Genomic DNA, 8656 nt, shown 5'->3' on the forward strand with positions numbered 1-8656 from the left:
GAGGGCATGCAGAATAATGCACACCCTGTCCTAGGAGCTTACAATCTAATATACAATATACAGACTGCTCCTGAGGGCATACAGAATAATGTACACCCTGTCCTAGGAGCTTACAATCTAATATACAATATACAGGCTGCTCCTGAGGGCATACAGAATAATGTACACCCTGTCCTAGGAGCTTACAATCTAATATACAGTATACAGACTGTTCCTGAGGGCATGCAGAATAATGCACACCCTGTCCTAGGAGCTTACAATCTAATATACAGTATACAGACTGCTCCTGAGGGCATGCAGAATAATGCACACCCTGTCCTAGGAGCTTACAATCTAATATACAGTATACAGACTGCTCCTGAGGGCATGCAGAATAATGTACACCCTGTCCTAGGAGCTTACAATCTAATATACAGTATACAGACTGCTCCTGAGGGCATGCAGAATAATGTACACCCTGTCCTAGGAGCTTACAATCTAATATACAATATACAGGCTGCTCCTGAGGGTATGCAGAATAATGCACACCCTGTCCTAGGAGCTTACAATCTAATATACAATATACAGGCTGCTCCTGAGGGTATGCAGAATAATGCACACCCTGTCCTAGGAGCTTACAATCTAATATACAGTATACAGACTGCTCCTGAGGGCATACAGAATAATGCACACCCTGTCCTAGGAGCTTACAATCTAATATACAGTATACAGACTGCTCCTGAGGGCATGCAGAATAATGTACACCCTGTCCTAGGAGCTTACAATCTAATATACAGTATACAGACTGCTCCTGAGGGCATGCAGAATAATGCACACCCTGTCTTAGGAGCTTACAATCTAATATACAATATACAGGCTGCTCCTGAGGGCATGCAGAATAATGTACACCCTGTCCTAGGAGCTTACAATCTAATATACAGTATACAGACTGCTCCTGAGGGCATGCAGAATAATGCACACCCTGTCCTAGGAGCTTACAATCTAATATACAATATATAGGCTGCTCCTGAAGGCATGCAGAATAATGTACACCCTGTCCTAGGAGCTTACAATCTAATATACAATATACAGACTGCTCCTGAGGGCATGCAGAATAATGTACACCCTGTCCTAGGAGCTTACAATCTAATATACAATATACAGACTGCTCCTGAGGGCATGCAGAATAATGCACACCCTGTCCTAGGAGCTTACAATCTAATATACAGTATACAGACTGCTCCTGAGGGCATGCAGAATAATGTACACCCTGTCCTAGGAGCTTACAATCTAATATACAATATACAGACTGCTCCTGAGGGCATGCAGAATAATGTACACCCTGTCCTAGGAGCTTACAATCTAATATACAATATACAGGCTGCTCCTGAGGGCATGCAGAATAATGCACACCCTGTCCTAGGAGCTTACAATCTAATATATAATATACAGACTGCTCCTGAGGGCATGCAGAATAATGCACACCCTGTCCTAGGAGCTTACAATCTAATATACAGTATACAGGCTGCTCCTGAGGGCATGCAGAATAATGTACACCCTGTCCTAGGAGCTTACAATCTAACATACAATATACAGACTGCTCCTGAGGGCATGCAGAATAATGCACACCCTGTCCTAGGAGCTTACAATCTAATATACAATATACAGGCTGCTCCTGAGGGCATGCAGAATAATGCACACCCTGTCCTAGGAGCTTACAATCTAATATACAATATACAGACTGCTCCTGAGGGCATGCAGAATAATGCACACCCTGTCCTAGGAGCTTACAATCTAATATACAGTATACAGGCTGCTCCTGAGGGCATGCAGAATAATGTACACCCTGTCCTAGGAGCTTACAATCTAATATACAATATACAGACTGCTCCTGAGGGCATGCAGAATAATGCACACCCTGTCCTAGGAGCTTACAATCTAATATATAGTATACAGACTGCTCCTGAGGGCATGCAGAATAATGCACACACTGTCCTAGGAGCTTACAATCTAATATACAACATACAGACTGCTCCTGAGGGCATGCAGAATAATGTACACCCTGCCCTAGGAGCTTACAATCTAATATACAGTATACAGACTGCTCCTGAGGGCATGCAGAATAATGTACATCCTGTCCTAGCAGCTTACAATCTAATATACAGTATACAGGCTGCTACTGAGGGCATGCAGAATAATGCACACCCTGTCCTAGGAGCTTACAATCTAATATACAATATACAGACTGCTCCTGAGGGCATGCAGAATAATGTACACCCTGTCCTAGGAGCTTACAATCTAATATACAATATACAGACTGCTCCTGTGGGCATGCAGAATAATGCACACCCTGTCCTAGGAGCTTACAATCTAATATACAATATAGAGGCTGCTCCTGAGGGCATGCAGAATAATGCACACCCTGTCCTAGGAGCTTACAATCTAATATACAATATACAGACTGCTCCTGAGGGCATGCAGAATAATGCACACCCTGTCCTAGGAGCTTACAATCTAATATACAATATACAGACTGCTCCTGAGGGCATGCAGAATAATGTACACCCTGTCCTTGGAGCTTACAATCTAATATACAATATACAGACTGCTCCTGAGGGCATGCAGAATAATGCACACCCTGTCCTAGGAGCTTACAATCTAATATACAATATACAGACTGCTCCTGAGGGCATGCAGAATAATGTACACCCTATCCTAGGAGCTTACAATCTAATATACAATATACAGACTGCTCCTGAGGGCATGCAGAATAATGCACACCCTGTCCTAGGAGCTTACAATCTAATATACAGTATACAGACTGCTCCTGAGAGCATGCAGAATAATGTACACCCTATCCTAGGAGCTTACAATCTAATATACAATATACAGACTGCTCCTGTGGGCATGCAGAATAATGCACATCCTGTCCTAGGAGCTTACAATCTAATATACAATATACAGACTGCTCCTGTGGGCATGCAGAATAATGCACACCCTGTCCTAGGAGCTTACAATCTAATATACAATATACAGGCTGCTCCTGAGGGCATGCAGAATAATGCACACCCTGTCCTAGGAACTTACAATCTAATATACAATATACAGACTGCTACTGAGGGCATGCAGAATAATGCACACCCTGTCCTAGGAGCTTACAATCTAATATACAGTATACAGACTGCTACTGAGGGCATGCAGAATAATGCACACCCTGTCCTAGCAGCTTACAATCTAATATACAATATACAGACTGCTCCTGAGGGCATGCAGAATAATGTACACCCTGTCCTAGGAGCTTACAATCTAATATACAATATACAGACTGCTCCTGAGGGCATGCAGAATAATGCACACCCTGTCCTAGGAGCTTACAATCTAATATACAGTATACAGACTGCTCCTGAGGGCATGCAGAATAATGTACACCCTGTCCTAGGAGCTTACAATCTAATATACAATATACAGACTGCTGCTGAGGGCATGCAGAATAATGTACACCCTGTCCTAGGAGCTTACAATCTAATATACAATATACAGGCTGCTCCTGAGGGCATGCAGAATAATGCACACCCTGTCCTAGGAGCTTACAATCTAATATATAATATACAGACTGCTCCTGAGGGCATGCAGAATAATGCACACCCTGTCCTAGGAGCTTACAATCTAATATACAGTATACAGGCTGCTCCTGAGGGCATGCAGAATAATGTACACCCTGTCCTAGGAGCTTACAATCTAACATACAATATACAGACTGCTCCTGAGGGCATGCAGAATAATGCACACCCTGTCCTAGGAGCTTACAATCTAATATACAATATACAGGCTGCTCCTGAGGGCATGCAGAATAATGCACACCCTGTCCTAGGAGCTTACAATCTAATATACAATATACAGACTGCTCCTGAGGGCATGCAGAATAATGCACACCCTGTCCTAGGAGCTTACAATCTAATATACAGTATACAGGCTGCTCCTGAGGGCATGCAGAATAATGTACACCCTGTCCTAGGAGCTTACAATCTAATATACAATATACAGACTGCTCCTGAGGGCATGCAGAATAATGCACACCCTGTCCTAGGAGCTTACAATCTAATATATAGTATACAGACTGCTCCTGAGGGCATGCAGAATAATGCACACACTGTCCTAGGAGCTTACAATCTAATATACAACATACAGACTGCTCCTGAGGGCATGCAGAATAATGTACACCCTGCCCTAGGAGCTTACAATCTAATATACAGTATACAGACTGCTCCTGAGGGCATGCAGAATAATGTACATCCTGTCCTAGCAGCTTACAATCTAATATACAGTATACAGGCTGCTACTGAGGGCATGCAGAATAATGCACACCCTGTCCTAGGAGCTTACAATCTAATATACAATATACAGACTGCTCCTGAGGGCATGCAGAATAATGTACACCCTGTCCTAGGAGCTTACAATCTAATATACAATATACAGACTGCTCCTGTGGGCATGCAGAATAATGCACACCCTGTCCTAGGAGCTTACAATCTAATATACAATATAGAGGCTGCTCCTGAGGGCATGCAGAATAATGCACACCCTGTCCTAGGAGCTTACAATCTAATATACAATATACAGACTGCTCCTGAGGGCATGCAGAATAATGCACACCCTGTCCTAGGAGCTTACAATCTAATATACAATATACAGACTGCTCCTGAGGGCATGCAGAATAATGTACACCCTGTCCTTGGAGCTTACAATCTAATATACAATATACAGACTGCTCCTGAGGGCATGCAGAATAATGCACACCCTGTCCTAGGAGCTTACAATCTAATATACAATATACAGACTGCTCCTGAGGGCATGCAGAATAATGTACACCCTATCCTAGGAGCTTACAATCTAATATACAATATACAGACTGCTCCTGAGGGCATGCAGAATAATGCACACCCTGTCCTAGGAGCTTACAATCTAATATACAGTATACAGACTGCTCCTGAGAGCATGCAGAATAATGTACACCCTATCCTAGGAGCTTACAATCTAATATAGAATATACAGACTGCTCCTGTGGGCATGCAGAATAATGCACATCCTGTCCTAGGAGCTTACAATCTAATATACAATATACAGACTGCTCCTGTGGGCATGCAGAATAATGCACACCCTGTCCTAGGAGCTTACAATCTAATATACAATATACAGGCTGCTCCTGAGGGCATGCAGAATAATGCACACCCTGTCCTAGGAACTTACAATCTAATATACAATATACAGACTGCTACTGAGGGCATGCAGAATAATGCACACCCTGTCCTAGGAGCTTACAATCTAATATACAGTATACAGACTGCTACTGAGGGCATGCAGAATAATGCACACCCTGTCCTAGCAGCTTACAATCTAATATACAATATACAGACTGCTCCTGAGGGCATGCAGAATAATGTACACCCTGTCCTAGGAGCTTACAATCTAATATACAGTATACAGACTGCTCCTGAGGGCATGCAGAATAATGTACACCCTGTCCTAGGAGCTTACAATCTAATATACAATATACAGACTGCTCCTGAGGGCATGCAGAATAATGCACACCCTGTCCTAGGAGCTTACATCTAATATACAATATACAGGCTGCTCCTGAGGGCATGCAGAATAATGTACACTCTGTCCTAGGAGCTTACAATCTAATATACAGTATACAGACTGCTCCTGAGGGCATGCAGAATAATGTACACCCTGTCCTAGGAGCTTACAATCTAATATACAATATACAGGCTGCTCCTGAGGGCATGCAGAATAATGCACACCCTGTCCTAGGAGCTTACAATCTAATATACAGTATACAGACTGCTCCTGAGGGCATGCAGAATAATGTACACCCTGTCCTAGGAGCTTACAATCTAATATACAATATACAGACTGCTCCTGAGGGCATGCAGAATAATGTACACCCTGTCCTAGGAGCTTACAATCTAATATACAATATACAGTCTGCTCCTGAGGGCATGCAGAATAATGTACACCCTGTCCTAGGAGCTTACAATCTAATATACAATATACAGACTGCTCCTGAGGGCATGCAGAATAATGCACACCCTGTCCTAGGAGCTTACAATCTAATATACAATATATAGGCTGCTCCTGAGGGCATGCAGAATAATGTACACCCTGTCCTAGGAGCTTACAATCTAATATACAATATACAGAGTGCTCCTGAGGGCATGCAAAATAATGTACACCCTGTCCTAGGAGCTTACAATATAATATACAATATACAGACTGCTCCTGAGGGCATGCAGAATAATGTACACCCTGTCCTAGGAGCTTACAATCTAATATACAATATACAGACTGCTCCTGAGGGCATGCAGAATAATGTACACCCTGTCCTAGGAGCTTACAATCTAATATACAGTATACAGACTGCTCCTGAGGGCATGCAGAATAATGTACACCCTATCCTAGGAGCTTACAATCTAATATACAATATACAGACTGCTCCTGTGGGCATGCAGAATAATGCACACCCTGTCCTAGGAGCTTACAATCTAATATACAGTATACAGACTGTTCCTGAGGGCATGCAGAATAATGTACACCCTATCCTAGGAGCTTACAATCTAATATACAATATACAGACTGCTCCTGTGGGCATGCAGAATAATGCACACCCTGTCCTAGGAGCTTACAATCTAATATACAGTATACACACTGCTCCTGAGGGCATGCAGAATAATGCACACCCTGTCCTAGGAGCTTACAATCTAATATACAATATACAGGCTGCTCCTGAGAGCATGCAGAATAATGCACACCCTGTCCTAGGAGCTTACAATCTAATATACAGTATACAGGCTGCTCCTGAGGGCATGCAGAATAATGCACACCCTGTCCTAGGAGCTTACAATCTAATATACAATATACAGGCTGCTCCTGAGGGCATGCAGAATAATGCACACCCTGTCCTAGGAGCTTACAATCTAATATACAGTATACAGGCTGCTCCTGAGGGCATGCAGAATAATGTACACCCTGTCCTAGAAGCTTACAATCTAATATACAGTATACAGGCTGCTCCTGAGGGCATGCAGAATAATGTACACCCTGTCCTAGAAGCTTACAATCTAATATACAGTATACAGGCTGCTCCTGAGGGCATGCAGAATAATGTACACCCTGTCCTAGGAGCTTACAATCTAATATACAATATACAGACTGCTCCTGAGGGCATGCAGAATAATGCATACCCTGTCCTAGGACATTACAATCTAATATACAATATATAGGCTGCTCCTGAGGGCATGCAGAATAATGTACACCCTGTCCTAGGAGCTTACAATCTAATATACAATATACAGACTGCTCCTGAGGGCATGCAGAATAATGTACATCCTGTCCTAGCAGCTTACAATCTAATATACAGTATATAGACTGCTCCTGAGGGCATGCAGAATAATGTACACCCTGTCCTAGCAGCTTACAATCTAATATACAGTATACAGACTGCTCCTGAGGGCATGCAGAATAATGTACACCCTGTCCTAGGAGCTTACAATCTAATATACAATATACAGACTGCTCCTGTGGGCATGCAGAATAATGCACACCCTGTCCTAGGAGCTTACAATCTAATATACAGTATACAGACTGCTCCTGAGGGCATGCAGAATAATGTACACCCTGTCCTAGGAGCTTACAATCTAATATACAGTATACAGACTGCTCCTGAGGGCATGCAGAATAATGTACACCCTGTCCTAGGAGCTTACAATCTAATATACAATATACAGACTGCTCCTGAGGGCATGCAGAATAATGCACACCCTGTCCTAGGAGCTTACAATCTAATATACAATATACAGACTGCTCCTGAGAGTATGCAGAATAATGTACACCCTGTCCTAGGAGCTTACAATCTAATATACAGTATACAGGCTGCTCCTGGGGGCATGCAGAATAATGCACACCCTGTCCTAGGAGCTTACAATCTAATATACAATATATAGGCTGCTCCTGAGGGCATGCTGAATAATGTACACCCTGTCCTAGGAGCATACAATCTAATATACAGCATACAGACTGCTCCTGAGGGCATGCAGAATAATGCACACCCTGTCCTAGGAGCTTACAATCTAATATACAATATATAGGCTGCTCCTGAGGGCATGCTGAATAATGTACACCCTGTCCTAGGAGCATACAATCTAATATACAGCATACAGACTGCTCCTGAGGGCATGCTGAATAATGTACACCCTGTCCTAGGAGCATACAATCTAATATACAGCATACAGACTGCTCCTGAGGGCATGCTGAATAATGTACACCCTGTCCTAGGAGCATACAATCTAATATACAGTATACAGACTGCTCCTGAGGGCATGCAGAATAATGTACACCCTGTCCTAGGAGCATACAATCTAATATACAGTATACAGACTGCTCCTGAGGGCATGCAGAATAATGTACACCCTGTCCTAGCAGCTTACAATCTAATATACAGTATACAGACTGCTCCTGAGGGCATGCAGAATAATGTACACCCTGTCCTAGGAGCTTACAATCTAATATACAGTATACAGACTGCTCCTGAGGGCATGCAGAATAATGTACACCCTGTCCTAGGAGCTTACAATCTAATATACAATATACAGGCTGCTCCTGAGGGCATGCAGAATAT

Source organism: Phyllobates terribilis, unplaced genomic scaffold, assembly GCF_046119375.1.
Source record: "Phyllobates terribilis strain yellow unplaced genomic scaffold, ASM4611937v1 Scaffold_117__1_contigs__length_5270597, whole genome shotgun sequence".
NCBI classification, from domain to species: domain Eukaryota; kingdom Metazoa; phylum Chordata; class Amphibia; order Anura; family Dendrobatidae; genus Phyllobates; species Phyllobates terribilis.